Source organism: Oncorhynchus gorbuscha, linkage group LG02 (genome assembly GCF_021184085.1).
Source record: "Oncorhynchus gorbuscha isolate QuinsamMale2020 ecotype Even-year linkage group LG02, OgorEven_v1.0, whole genome shotgun sequence".
In the NCBI taxonomy this organism is placed as follows: Eukaryota; Metazoa; Chordata; class Actinopteri; order Salmoniformes; family Salmonidae; genus Oncorhynchus; species Oncorhynchus gorbuscha.
Window position 1 is genome coordinate 28,782,295 of NC_060174.1, and position 14,809 is coordinate 28,797,103.

General features: G+C 47.3%; 1 pseudogene; it reads right to left on the minus strand.

The window, feature by feature from the left end:
- LOC123989854 overlaps positions 1-14,809 on the minus strand; it is a 19,129-nt pseudogene continuing 4,320 nt past the window's right edge.

Here is a 14,809-nt window from a genome sequence, read left to right on the forward strand (position 1 = left end):
TCTCCCTTTCAGAGAAAGAGACAGAGGGCTCGTGCATCTTCTTCCCTTTCTAACCATTAGATGGGTGAATGTTCCTTTACAATTCCCTGCCTGGAATGTCCAGAGTCACAGAGAACAACTGGAACATTCCAGTGGGGGTGGTAAGGGTTTTCCCTACAATCCTTCACCACACCCCAGTCTCCTCCATATTAGTTTTCACCCAGTTTAATAAGGCAGGCAAACCGGTTGGCCATTTGTGGTGTTTTTTTCTACAGTGTGTGTTCCTGCCAGTGCCCTGGGCAGATATATCCCTGCCACCACCCTTGCCATCCATCAGAGGGCTAAGCTCCTGCACACCCTCATTGGCCTTCAGACCTCGGTTGGCAACATCCTGGTAGAGGAGAGAGTGAACAGATAAGATACTGTCCCAACAAAATATGCAAGTTATTGCTTTAAGCACAAATAAGGAGTCTGTGAATTATGGTGTGAATGGATGCAAATACACATGTAGGTTAGATGCATGGCTTACCTGGGGAACTTGGCATAAACAGATGATCTTTTCAGCTTCGTTGGCCCTGCAATCAATTTTCTGACATGTACTAATCCCTTCACACGGTCCTAAAACCTCTATCAACCCCTCTTAGCCTAGACCTGGCTCCCCGCGCTCTCTCACCCTCTTCTGGACATCAGCCTTGTTGGAACGGTCCAGGTCATCCATGGTCTTCTTCAGTCCCTTCAAAGCCTCCCTCATCTCATCTTTCTCCCACTGGGAGATCACCGCTATGCCCAGAGACTGCAACAACACAGTGACTTGGTAATACGTGCTTGAAAACATTGCATTCTGTGAGGAGGAGAAAATAATGACAGGCGCCTTGGGGTGACATATTGTATAACAGTAAAAGGGAGATAGGCGGAATGTTAAGGCGCAATGGTGTTGTTTGCCAAAGAAGAAGCAAAGCAGCCCAGGAATGCGAAAATTAAACAATCGACAAAAGGCCTGAGATCAATAACACCTGAAACCATAGATCTGTGTAAATACAAACTTGATCAAACAGAAAATAGCATACCCCTACTCATACTTTCAGTGGCCTATGACCTCTCACCTTTGCGTCATGAATCAATCTTCTCTGTGCGTCGCACCGCTCCTGTGCACAGAGCACCCTTGGCGGTGAAGTCAAAGTGCAGGCGGTCAGGAGCCACCAGGGAGCCACACTGGTCAGCCTCTCCCAGGACCCCCCGCAGGGTAAAGTTCAGGATGTGGGTGGCAGTGTGGTTACTCATGATGGGCCTATGACCAGCCTGGGAGAGAGACGGTGGAGGGTGGACAAAAGAGAGACATGTAATGAATTTCTTTCAATACCAAGTCAGTTGAGAAAATATCTCAAAACTGAGTCATAAAATGTACCTTTGAGTGATGTATTACCTCGTACACGTGTAGGATGACGCAGTCGCCCACCTCCAGAGTGCCACAAACGGTTCCTACAAGCAGCACGTATCCACCATGAACCTGAGTGTGATATGAACCTCTCCTCCCTGTGGCTTGACCTTACATTGTTTCAAAGGTTTGATATGCTTGATACAATAACGCCCATAGTTTGATTGTCCTGTCCTTACGTCATCTCCAGAGTCGTCCTTCCTCAGAATGTAGCCCCCGTTAAAGCTCTGTCCTCCCTGCTCAGCATAGAAGGAGGTATGGTCCAGCAGAATCCCACACTCCTGCCCTGTCGTTACCTCATCCACGAAGGCACGCTCCCTTCTCAGAGCCAGCCCTGTCCCCACAGCCTGCTCAAACTGTGGGACAACCACAGAAACATATAAAGAGATTAAAACACTGGCACAAGCAAGAAACTGATTTGAATAAATATCAAGCAAACCATCTTTGAGTTGGTGAATGAAATTGAGTTGATTTTGTTTCTGTCCATATTTGCCGCTGTCGTCAGCACTGTAGCTGTACTTGGATGAGTCTTCAGCACTGTAGCTGTACTTGGATGAGTCTTCAGCACTGTAGCTGTACTTGGATGAGTCTTCAGCACTGTAGCTGTACTTGGATGAGTCTTCAGCACTGTAGCTGTACTTGGGTGAGTCGTCAGCACTGTAGCTGTACTTGGATGAGTCTTCAGCACTGTAGCTGTACTTGGATGAGTCTTCAGCACTGTAGCTGTACTTGGATGAGTCTTCAGCACTGTAGCTGTACTTGGGTGAGTCGTCAGCACTGTAGCTGTACTTGGATGAGTCTTCAGCACTGTAGCTGTACTTGGATGAGTCTTCAGCACTGTAGCTGTCTTCAGCACTGTAGCTGTACTTGGGTGACTTGTCAGCACTGTAGCTGTACTTGGGTGAGTCGTCAGCACTGTAGCTGTACTTGGGTGACTTGTCAGCACTGTAGCTGTACTTGGGTGAGTCGTCAGCACTGTAGCTGTACTTGGGTGAGTCGTCAGCACTGTAGCTTTACTTGGGTGAGTCGCCAGCACTGTAGCTGTACTTGGGTGAGTCGTCAGCACTGTAGCTGTACTTGGGTGAGTCTTCAGCACTGTAGCTGTACTTGGGTGAGTCGTCAGCACTGTAGCTGTACTTGGGTGAGTCGTCAGCACTGTAGCTGTACTTGGGTGAGTCGTCAGCACTGTAGCTGTACTTGGGTGAGTCGCCAGCACTGTAGCTGTACTTGGGTGAGTCGTCAGCACTGTAGCTTTACTTGGGTGAGTCGCCAGCACTGTAGCTGTACTTGGATGAGTCTTCAGCACTGTAGCTGTACTTGGATGAGTCTTCAGCACTGTAGCTGTACTTGGGTGAGTCGTCAGCACTGTAGCTGTACTTGGATGAGTCTTCAGCACTGTAGCTGTACTTGGATGAGTCTTCAGCACTGTAGCTGTACTTGGGTGAGTCGTCAGCACTGTAGCTGTACTTGGATGAGTCTTCAGCACTGTAGCTGTACTTGGATGAGTCTTCAGCACTGTAGCTGTACTTGGGTGAGTCGTCAGCACTGTAGCTGTACTTGGGTGACTTGTCAGCACTGTAGCTGTACTTGGATGAGTCTTAAGCACTGTAGCTGTACTTGGGTGACTTGTCAGCACTGTAGCTGTACTTGGGTGAGTCGTCAGCACTGTAGCTGTACTTGGGTGAGTCGTCAGCACTGTAGCTGTACTTGGGTGAGTCGTCAGCACTGTAGCTGTACTTGGGTGAGTCGTCAGCACTGTAGCTGTACTTGGGTGAGTCGTCAGCACTGTAGCTGTACTTGGGTGAGTCGTCAGCACTGTAGCTGTACTTGGGTGAGTCGTCAGCACTGTAGCTGTACTTGGGTGAGTCGTCAGCACTGTAGCTGTACTTGGGTGAGTCGTCAGCACTGTAGCTGTACTTGGGTGAGTCGTCAGCACTGTAGCTTTACTTGGGTGAGTCGCCAGCACTGTAGCTGTACTTGGGTGAGTCGTCAGTAGCAGCGATGCCCTGATTGCATAGGTCCTCTGTGGCATAGATGTCCAGCATGATGTGGTCCTCTTCCCCAGAGCCCTTCCCTGAGACATGGAGGAGAAAGCCTTAGCCCAAATCCTCAATCTCAGATCTATTTCCATTGCAAAAAACCTGCAACTAACTTTACTCTAATGCTGGATCAGTCATTCATTATGCTGAAGCATCATACTCATTCTTTAGATAGAAAGCCAACTTGCATGTTTAGCACTGATATCATATGGCTTTATTGAAGTGATTTTGACCTTCACTCCTATGTGGAAAGGAGCTTTTCATTATGAATTACCACTGCAATGTGATGGATCTGTAATGTACTGTAAATACTGATTTATCTAATCAGCAGAGCAAGGCACTTCTCACTTAATAGTGCAATGCTGACTGAGAAATGCTGACAGAGAGGAAAGCATTCCTGTCTTTGTACATCCGCAAATCAGTACTCAAGACAGGCAAATGCAGAAATTCACATAAACTCCCATGCCAATCCAAGGCTCTATCTTTTCTACTGGTCACCATTTCTCCAACATCCCCCTCTGTAACGTCCACCATCATCCCCCTCTCCTCAGCGAAGAGCGCCGTGAGATCCACTGGGAAACCATTTGTGTTATACAGCAACCAGGCTGTGTCACCTACACAGGGAGAGAAAGAGGAGAGAAACAAGTTCAGAAACATTCTGTTTTGACAACAACTTAAAAGTTTCTAATTGATCCCATATTCTAATGTGGCCCTTCAGTACCAGGGATGGTCTTGCTCTCTCCCAGACTCTGGATGTTTCTGTCCAGGATCTTTCGCCCCCTGCTGCGTGTCTTGAGGAACTGCTCCTCCTCCTCATTGATGATATCCTTCACCATGTCATGGTCCTTCTTCAGCTCAGGGAAGTCATCACCTTGGAGAGAGGGGACAGCAGAGGAAGACAGGTAAGGGATGAGATTTCATACTAGGGACTCTACCACCACATCAACTAAGGTGGCAAAGAAGCCTCTCTGAGCACCCAGCTTCTCGTGAGAGCAACACAACTGCACACAAACAGTGGGAGAGGGTTAACATGTCCACATTAACAGACTGATGTTCAGACAAGCATAGATGAAAGACAGTCAGACAGTTAAAAGGGCACCCTCTCCCTGTGTTGTCTGGCCTGCCCTCGTCACAGAGGGCGATGGTGATGGTGTGGGCGTGGTCAGCCAGACAGTTGAAAGGGCACCCTCTCCCTGTGTTGTCTGGCCTGCCCTCATCACAGAGGGCGATGGTGATGGTGTGGGCGTGGTCAGCCAGGACACAGTAGGCCATGTCAATGCCATTGATGTCCTCAGCACCAACCGTTCCTGTGTAGTCCCTGGCTCCTGTGCCCTGTTTGGAACAACCACAGTGGTACAGTCAACGAGGTCATTCAGAGGACAGAGAACACACGATTCAATAAATAATGACTGGCAGTGGTGCTTGCCTTCTGGATGGCTTGGAAGTAGGGCATGAACAGGTCTGTGTCATAGTTGGACCAGACGCTCCAGACCCATGCCTGTATCAACACTTCATAGGCAGGGGATTCAGCTCTGTCTCAGACTCCCTGGTGAGGAGGGGGAAACAGGTTCAGTGACATCATAGTGCTTGTATGTGACTATGTGGGCATCTGCATATTTATTATACAGGACTGTATAAACCTGAACAGGAGTAGGGCACCATGTGTGCAAACGTTTATTACACATAAGACAGCTTATTGCAAGCCACTTATTTTCCATGTTTTACCTGTTGAACTGGGTGAACACCAGGTTCCAGATCTCCTGCACGTTGGGGTCGACCATATTGACCAGGCAGGTAGCATCTCTCCCCCCGATACAGTCAAAGTGAATCTCACTGCAGGGCCCACAAGGACCTGTGTCCCCTTCTCCCAGAAGTCATCCTTCATGCTGCCTGGCAGAATGCGAGCCTGTCAACCAGAGAGGACACACAGGTAAAACAGGTGAGTCCCAAAGGAGGGAATGACTGTTTTTGTAACCAGTAGAATGCCGTCTTTAGGATTGAAAAGGGTACCGTACCCTGAGAGTAGAGGTCGACCGATTATTTATTTATTTTTAATGCCGATACCGATTATTGGAGGACCCCAAAAAAAAGCCGATACCGGTTATTCAGCCAATTTTTATATATATATATATTTGTAATAATGACAATTACAACAATACTGAATGAACAATGAACACTTTTATTTGAACTTAATATAACACATAAATAAAATCAATTTAGTCTCAAATAAATAATGAAACATGTTCATTTTGGTTTAAATAATGCAAAAACACAGTATTGGAGAAGAAAGTAAAGGTGCAATATGTGCCACGTAAAAAAGCTAACGTTTAAGTGCCTTACTCAGAACATATGAAAGCTGGTGGTTCCTTTTAACATGAGTCTTTAATATTCCCAGTTAAGAAGTTTTAGGTTGAAGTTATTATAGGAATTATAGGACTATTTCTCTCTATACCATTTGTATTTCATATACCTTGACTATTGGATGATCTTATAGGCACTTTAGTATTGCCAGCCTAATCTCGGGAGTTGATAGCCTTGAAGTCATAAAAAGCGCTGTGCTTCATGCATTGCTAAGAGCTGCTGGCAAATGCAGGAAAGTGCTGTTTGAATTCATGCTAACGAGCCTGCTGCTGCCTATCACCGCTCAGTCAGACTGCTCTATCAAATATCAAATCATATAGTTAATTATAATAAACACACAGAAATACAAGCCTTTGGTCATTAATATGGCCAAATCCAGAAACTATAATTTCGACAACAAAATGTTTATTCTTTCAGTGAAATACAGAACTGTTCCATATTTTATCTAACGGGTCTAAATATTGCTGTTAAGTTGCACAACCTTCAATGTTATGTCATAATTATGTACAATTCTGGCAAATTAATTATGGTCATTGTTAGGAAGAAATGAGCTTCACACAGTTCGCAACGAGCCAGGTGGCCCAAACTGCTGCATATACCCTGACTCTGCTTGCACTGAACACAAGAGGTGACAATTTCCCTAGTTAAAATTGCCTACTAACATGAAATTATTTTAAAACATTTTTTTTTAAATTTTACCCCCTTTTCTCCCCAATTTCGTGGTATCCAATTGTTAGTAGTTACTATCTTGTCTCATCGCTACAACTCCCTATGGGTTTGGGAGAGACGAAGGTCGAAAGCCACGCGTCCTCCAAAACACAAACCAACCAAGCCACACTGCTTCTTAACATAGCACGCATCCAACCCGGAAGTCACCCACATGAATTATGCAGGTTTAAAAATATATATACTTGTGTATTAATTTTAAGAAAGGCATTGATGTTTATGGTTAGTTACATTTGTGCAACGATTGTGCTTTATTGGCAAATGGCTTTTGTTAAATCATCACCTGTTTTGAGAAGTTGAAGTAGGCTGTGATTTGATGATGAATTAAGAGCTTTACACAGTTCGCATTGATTATCTGCAACATAGATCAAGCTAGTTAACCTCTTAATATCATCAACCATGTGTAATTATAACTAGTGATTATGTGAAGATTGATTGTTTTTTATAAGATAAGTTTAATGCTAGCTAGCAACTACCTTGATACTTGCAGCCACAAGGTCCTTTTGATGCTGCACTCGTGTAACAGGTGGTCAGCCTGCCACAGTCTCCTTGTGGATTGCAATGTAATTGGCCATAATCGGCATCCAAAAAGGCAGATTACAGATTGTTATGAAAATGTTAAATCGGCCCCAATTGATCGGCCAAGCCGATTAATCGGTCAACCTCTACCTGAGAGACTTATCAACCAACACATAGTGTTACTAACCACATTAACAAGAGTAGAAGGGGTCAGGATATTTCTATCATTCAGGTAGATTTTGATACCTAATAGCCCTATTAGTTCTGCCCAGAATTTCCTACTCGTGAAACTCACTCACCAGAGGTCCAGACAGATCTGTTTACACTACAGATACGGCTCCAGCCCAGCTTCTTCGTGACCCCCGAAGTAGGTGACATACAAGCACTCGATGGGAATCCCAAACTCCTTAGTCAGCAACTCCAGGGCCATGGTGCAGGCAAGGTGCTGCAGGGAGAGGAGTCAGCAGGAAAGGAAATGAGAGAAAGCAATTCATCTTTCTAACACGCATCCACATTGACCTCATAACAGGTCAGATGACAACACTATCTAACAGGCGGTTGGTTGGTCTGCCTGGTTTACCTTAAAGTAGTCTCCGAAGGACCAGGAGCCCAGCATCTCAAAGAAGGTGTGGTGGTACACGTCCTTGCTCAAATCATCCAAGTCATTGTGCTAGCCCCCAGTGCAGATGCACTTCTGTGTGTACCACCACACCTTCTTTGCTAATATGGGTGGTTGTTAGTGGGGCAATTGATGGCTACAACCATCAAACTAGTAGTAGTACTTTAAAGGATCATTTAAACAAAAAAAGCGGATTCATGTAATAAACTTAGAGTATTTATAATTCAGGCAAATTATCGCGAAAGGATCTTTCTCCACATCGCCCAGCTCAAGTAGGCAGGTGTGAACACTGCACCTAATAAGCTTAAGTTCCAATTAAAATATTATTGATCCTTGCATCCATTGCAAATGCTGAAGCAATATATTACCATCAAATAGGAAGTGAAAAAAATGGCCCTACACAACATTAATCTGCTTCTGGCAAAATGAGTAAGTTTCATTCAAATTCATGCAAAAACAATGTTACAGCACATCCCTTGTCTGGGCTAATAAAACACCAATGGAATCTTCCTTCCACTAGGACATCTGTAGAAAAGGCCCATGGAGTTGGTGGAATACTCCTTTACTTAATTGCCATTTACTCAGCTGGGCCAGGGGCGCTTTAATTAGGTCAGGTGGAAATGTCCTACAGATCTCAACTCTATAAAAGGAGGAAATTGCCATCGCCTGGTCTCGCTGCTTTCTCTTCCCTAAATCCATCTGATCCAGAAGTTCTGTGCGTCCATGAATCCACGTAAGTCCACCGACTCTTACCTTTCATCAGAATGATCTGTGGTGATCGGGAGAGTGGGCCATTCAGTTATTGTTTATAGTTATCACCGCGGAGCGCGGCTTGGAGCGCACGCTTGAAACATATTGTGTAATGTGAATTGTTAATAATGACTGCTATGATTTGATCTTTGATTATGAATTTGATTGTATACATGTTATTTGTTTCCTTTGTGATGCAGCACAGACTACCAGTAAATATACCACTTTATGGTCCACGAATTCCTGCCTCAAGTCTCATACATTCCTCTGTCACCTGACACGTGACCACCTGTTCACCGACACTGTCAGTCATCCTACCTGTCCAGCAACCCACACAGATTCCACTAATCTTTCAATGGTCCTTTGAGCTGGATGATGACTGAACCAAAGACAGGTGAAAAGGAAATGGAGGCGGAGAGGGAAGAATTCTCTCCACTGGAAGGAAGAAGAGAGGAGGAGAGAGCAGCTGAGAGAAAGGTCTTGGAACAAAGAAAATATCCAGGAGCTAAGCCTAAAGTAACAAAGGCTTCATCCTCAACCACCAGCAGCACCAGAAGAACCAGGCAAGCACCTGGTTATCTTAAGGACTATGTGGTCGAGGTTCCGACATCAAAGGGCAAGCCCACCAGAGCTCAAAGAGTTGATGGATCAACTATATGTTTCAGCCATCAACCATCCCCTCTGAGCCAAGGACCGGAAACTGCTTTGGATCAGGAAAGTGGTCTACGTGAGGAACCTATGGAAGAGGTAACTCCCACTGCACAGGTCGACCAGCTTCCAGAGGCAGGCTCCGCTCACCCCTTAACTAATGGGAAATCGTCGAAGCACTCTAGACGGAGTGGGAGTTCGACCAGTGGATACCCCTTTGGAAGTGGCCATGGCAGCCGCCATTCACTAGCCCTCAGCAATTCACAGAACGCTGTCCTACAAGAGAGGATGAAACTATTAGCTTTGGAGGAGATTGAGCGTCAGATTGAGGAGGAACAACAGGCTGACGAACGATGTCACCAATTGGATGTGCAGGCCCGTAGAGCTCTACAGGAAAGGGAATTCATTGCCAAGGACCTGGCACAGCAGCGACGGCATCGTCAAGCCAGAAGGGAATTAGAGGAGGCACGGATGGTCTCATCCTTCCTGGAGAGGAACGAACAGGGAGTTGACCTGACCACCCCTCCACATGGACCTGAACTGTCTGCCTTTCTTTCCCAATCTGCCCCTCTGGTACAGCATGGCACACAGTCCTCGGAGGCTCCGGGGTCAACAGCCAACACGGAGCACGGGAGACGGGCCGCTCCGCCAACGCCCTCTATGCCAGTGACACAAGTTAGCATTCCTCCATCTGGACAAAGCATCACTCCTTCGCCTTTCCGCCAATTACCAACCAAGGCAAATCGTTCCTTTCATCCAGGGCCAGGCCAGTCCTCAAACAACAGGTCGGAGGGCTCTCGCCCAATTCCGGCTGCCACAAATGGTGGATCTGGGACAGTAGGTGACCGGCCCAATGAGGCCACAGTGGGCTCATCAGAAGTACCGGGTTTATCCTTCACGCAACCAGAAGAGGGAGCCAACATTATGAAACTTCTAGTAGCCTCAGCCTATGGAATTCCCAGACCCAAACTGCCATACTTTGAAAATGGAAAGGAGAGTGAATTTGTCCTTTTGGAAATGGCATTGGAGAGTCTACTGGGTATTCACAGTCATCTGTCAGAACGCTACAAATACCAAGTACTAATGGATCATTTGCGGTTTCCAAGTGCATACAGGCTGGCCCAATCATTTATGCACTCCGCAACACCATACACGACAGCTCTCCAGGCCCTGAAGGCGAGATATGGTGAGCCACGTCAGCTAGTCCAGAATGAACTAAACAACATCCTGAACACGTCTCCAATTAAAATGGGAGACCATGCTGCCTTCCAAGAATTCTCCCTGGCTGTCCAATCCCTGACCTCTATGCTCCAATCCGTTGAAGGAGAAGACAGGAACGAGCTAAAATGTGGCTCCCACGTGGACAGGCTTCTTAGCAAACTTCCAGTGTACCTCAGAGACAGTTTCATTGAACATTGTTTGAATAAGGGCATCCTGAAAGAGGGCTCGAGAAGCACCTATGCTCTCAGAGACCTGGCCACATGGTTGGAGGTGAAGGCAAAGGCGAAGAGCATCGCTCACCAGGCCACAATCTCCGCCATAGCCACAGGGGGAAGGAAGGAGTTTGAACGCCAGCAGGGACAGAAAAGACCAAATCCCACTACCATGTACTTAAATAGTGAGGCCAGGGAGGAACCCGGGAAGAAGACCCCTCTCAAGAGCAAGAACATCAAATTCCAGCCTTACTGCCCATATTGCAATAGTAAGGGGCACTTCCTTGGCTCATGCCCCAGAGTAAAAAAGCTCACTCAAACTCAATTGAAGGCCTGGATCACTTCAGGCGACGATGCTACAAGTGTGCCCGTAGCCATAAGGTGGAGACCTGCACATTGAGGAAACCCTGCAACCGCTGTAAAGAAATCCATCTCACCGTGTTGCATGATCTATTTCCCCAAGCAAAGAAGGAGCAGAGTATGCTCATGGTAGGAGCTGCAAAGGAGCTGTATCTCGACCAGCAGAACCGGTCTCCAAGGGTCATGTTGAAGGTGGTCAAGGTCACTCTGCAAAGTGAAGGGAGAAGCATTGATACATTCGCCGTTCTAGACGATGGGTCAGAAAGAACAATCATTCTCACAGCGGCCACCCGTCAGCTTAACCTGGAAGGGACCCCCGAGACCCTTAATCTCAGAACGGTGCGACATGATGTTATCCAAATGAAAGGCTCTGCTGTAACCTTCAGCATTTCACCTTCAGGAAACAGGGGCGTGGCCTATAACATCACCAATGCCTTCACGGCAGATGGCTTGAATCTCGCAGAGCACTCCTGCCCGGTAAGTGTTCTACAGAAACAATATCCTCATCTACGAGGATTGCCTCTTCCTAACCTGGCCAGAGTAGCACCACTTATCCTGATTGGGTCAGACCACCCACATCTCGTCACCCCGACTGAGCCTATACGAGCTGGACCAGAAGGAGGACCCATTGCTGTCCATACATCCTTGGGTTGGGCTGTGCAAGGTCCATCCCATCTACTTCTCTCCACCCAAGCTGTACAGTCACAGCAAGTCCTCTTCACCAGAAGCAATCCAGATGCAGCCACTGACCTCCTTCGGAATGTTGAGATGCTATGGAAGATGGACACCTTCTCCAACCAGAAGCTACAGGAGGTCACTCGCTCAAAACATGACTCCTATGCATTAGACCTCCTGGAGAAGAGGACCACCACCACTGAAATGGATGGCGTTCGCAGGTATGCAACCCCACTGCTACAGGTGCCCAACCATCCTCCTCTGGCAACCATGACACGGGCTGTACTCCCACTACTGCGTGGAACAGAGCGACGCCTGGTGAAGAATCCTGAGCTTGCAGAAGTTCATAACCGAGAGATTCATAACCTTATGGAGGCAGGCCACACCCATGTCTCCTTTGTCATGGCCAGGTCCAGGGTCGCACCCAAGAAGCAGTTGTCAATGCCTAGGCTGGAACTCAGTGCTGCCCTTTCCGGAGCCCAGTTGGCCTCTACCTTGCGAGCCGAGCTCACCTTGCCAATCCAAAGGATCATCTACTGGAGTGATTCGACCACTGTATTGACATGGCTCAAGTCGGAGTCCTGCAGGTATAAGGTGTTTGTCGGGACTCGCATTGCGGAAATCCAAGACCTAACAGAAGTCCAGGACTGGAGGTATGTTGATAGCATAAACAATCCTGCTGATGACATTACTAGAGGTAAAACCCTCAAGGAATTGGCTAAACCCCATCGCTGGAGCTTGGGACCACCATTCTTGTCCCAACCAGAGAACGAGTGGCCGACAGCCCCCAGGCGTGCGGCCCCTCCGCAACCAACTGAAGCTCATGAGTTAAGGAAGTCCGCCCAATGCTACAGTATTTCTACGGAACCAACAACGGCTCTCCCTGACCTAACACAATCCCAAACACTGCCGGATCTGATCACAGCCACAAACCAGACCTCAGATGGGGTGGCTTTATACCTACCTAAGGCAGAGACACTACTCCTCCAGCAAGCACAAGCAGTTAGCTTCCCTGAGGAGTTAAAAGCTCTGAAAGCCGGTAGGGAAGTGGCTAAGGGCAGCCGTCTTTCTCTCTTGCCCCAGATCCAAAAAGGCAGATTACAGATTGTTAGAAATATGATCCAATCCTTGGAGTGATCAGAGTTGGAGGAGGCTGCGCCAAGCGGAGGTTTTGGACCCAGATGCTATCCACCCAATTATCCTCGACTCCAGACACCCTCTTACCAGGCTCCTCATCAAGAGTTATGATGAGCGGCTTCTCCACCAGGGCCAGAGAGGGTCTATGGGGAGATGAGGCGGAAGTACTGGATAATTGGAGGACGAAGCCATTCGTTAGCACCAATACGCCTGCGTAGAATGTCAGAGATGGCGGGCCGGAGCTACGGTGCCCAAAATGGCAGATTTACCCCCTGCTTTTGCACCTCCTTAAACCACCCTTCTGGTCAACAGGAGTAGATTGCTTCGGCCCTTGATGATCAAGTTAGGTCGTCGTGTGGAAAAGCGCTGGGGCATTCTATTCAAGTGTATGACAACCAGATGTGTCCACCTGGACCTACTGGAGAGTTTGGATACGGAAGCCTTCCTCATGGCCCTACGGCGGTTTATCTCCCGACGGGGAAACCCTACGAGATCCTGGCTGACAGAGGTACGAACTTCAAGGCAGGAGAAGCCAGGTTGGAGGAAGCCTTCAAAGCCATGGAACCCAGCTTCCAGGATCAGCTGATGGACCAACAAATCTCATTCAAATTTAACCCTCCAGGCGCTCCTCATTTTGGAGGAACATGGGAGCGAGAGATCAAATCTGTAAAGACGGCCTTACGAGTCGTACTAGGGGACCAAACTGTCACTGAAACGGTCTTGAGGACTGTCCTGATAGAGGTGGAAGGGATTCTGAACTCCAAACCCTTGGGATATCTCTCTGCAGACATCGCTGACCCCGATCCGGTTACACCGAGTATGCTCTTGATGGGACGCCGAGATGCGTCACTTCCTCAAGCCATGTATGCTGATACCAACCTCGTCGGCAGACGCCGGTGGCGACACAGCCAAATCTTAGCTGACCATTTTTGGGCCCGATTCATTCGGGATTACCTACCAAGTCTACAGCACAGAGGGAAATGGCGGAGAGAAATGGCCAGCCTGGAAACTGGCCAAGTAGTAATGATGGTGGACCCTCAGCTGCCTCGAGCCTCCTGGCCGGTGGGCCGTATAACTAAGACCATGCCTGGGACCGATGGTCGTGTTAGATCAGTGGAAATCCAGGTGAAGAACCGGACATATATCCGGCCAGTTGCCCGACTGATTCCTCTCCCTGAGATGACAGAGGACGGGGAGCAATGAGCCTTTTGAGGAATGTGGAAATTAACAAATTTCCGGGGTGGCTGTAGAAAAGGCCCATGGAGTTGGTGGAATACTCCTTTACTTAATTGCCATTTACTCAGCTGGGCCAGGGCGCTTTAATTAGGTCAGGTGGAAATGTCCTACAGATCTCAACTCTATAAAAGGAGGAAATTGCCATCGCCTGGTCTCGCTGCTTTCTCTTCCTAAATCCATCTGATCCAGAAGTTCTGTGCGTCCATGAATCCACGTAAGTCCACCGACTCTTACCTTTCATCAGAATGATCTGTGGTGATCGGGAGAGTGGGCCATTCAGTTATTGTTTATAGTTATCACCGCGGAGCGCGGCTTGGAGCGCACGCTTGAAACATATTGTGTAATGTGAATTGTTAATAATGACTGCTATGATTTGATCTTTGATTATGAATTTGATTGTATACATGTTATTTGTTTCCTTTGTGATGCAGCACAGACTACCAGTAAATATACCACTTTATGGTCCACGCGAATTCCTGCCTCAAGTCTCATACATTCCTCTGTCACCTGACACGTGACCACCTGTTCACCGACACTGTCAGTCATCCTACCTGTCCAGCAACCCACACAGATTCCACTAATCTTTCAACATCATTGTATAAAAATCATGTTTATGGTTTGGCCTCATTCTCAACCTTGAGAAAATACCATCAGGGTCTGTCTCGGCCTTTAGAATAGACCCACTACCTTCACCACTGACTGTTCATGTTTTACAGCTGGCCAGGCAGCTATAAATTCATTGAACTCCCTTTGATATTATAAACTTTAATGCAAACCATACAGTTTACATACACTTAGGTTGGAGTCATTACAACTTGTTTTTCAACCATTCCACAAATATATTGTCAACAAACTATAGTTTTTCCAAGTCGGTTAGGACATCTACTTTGTG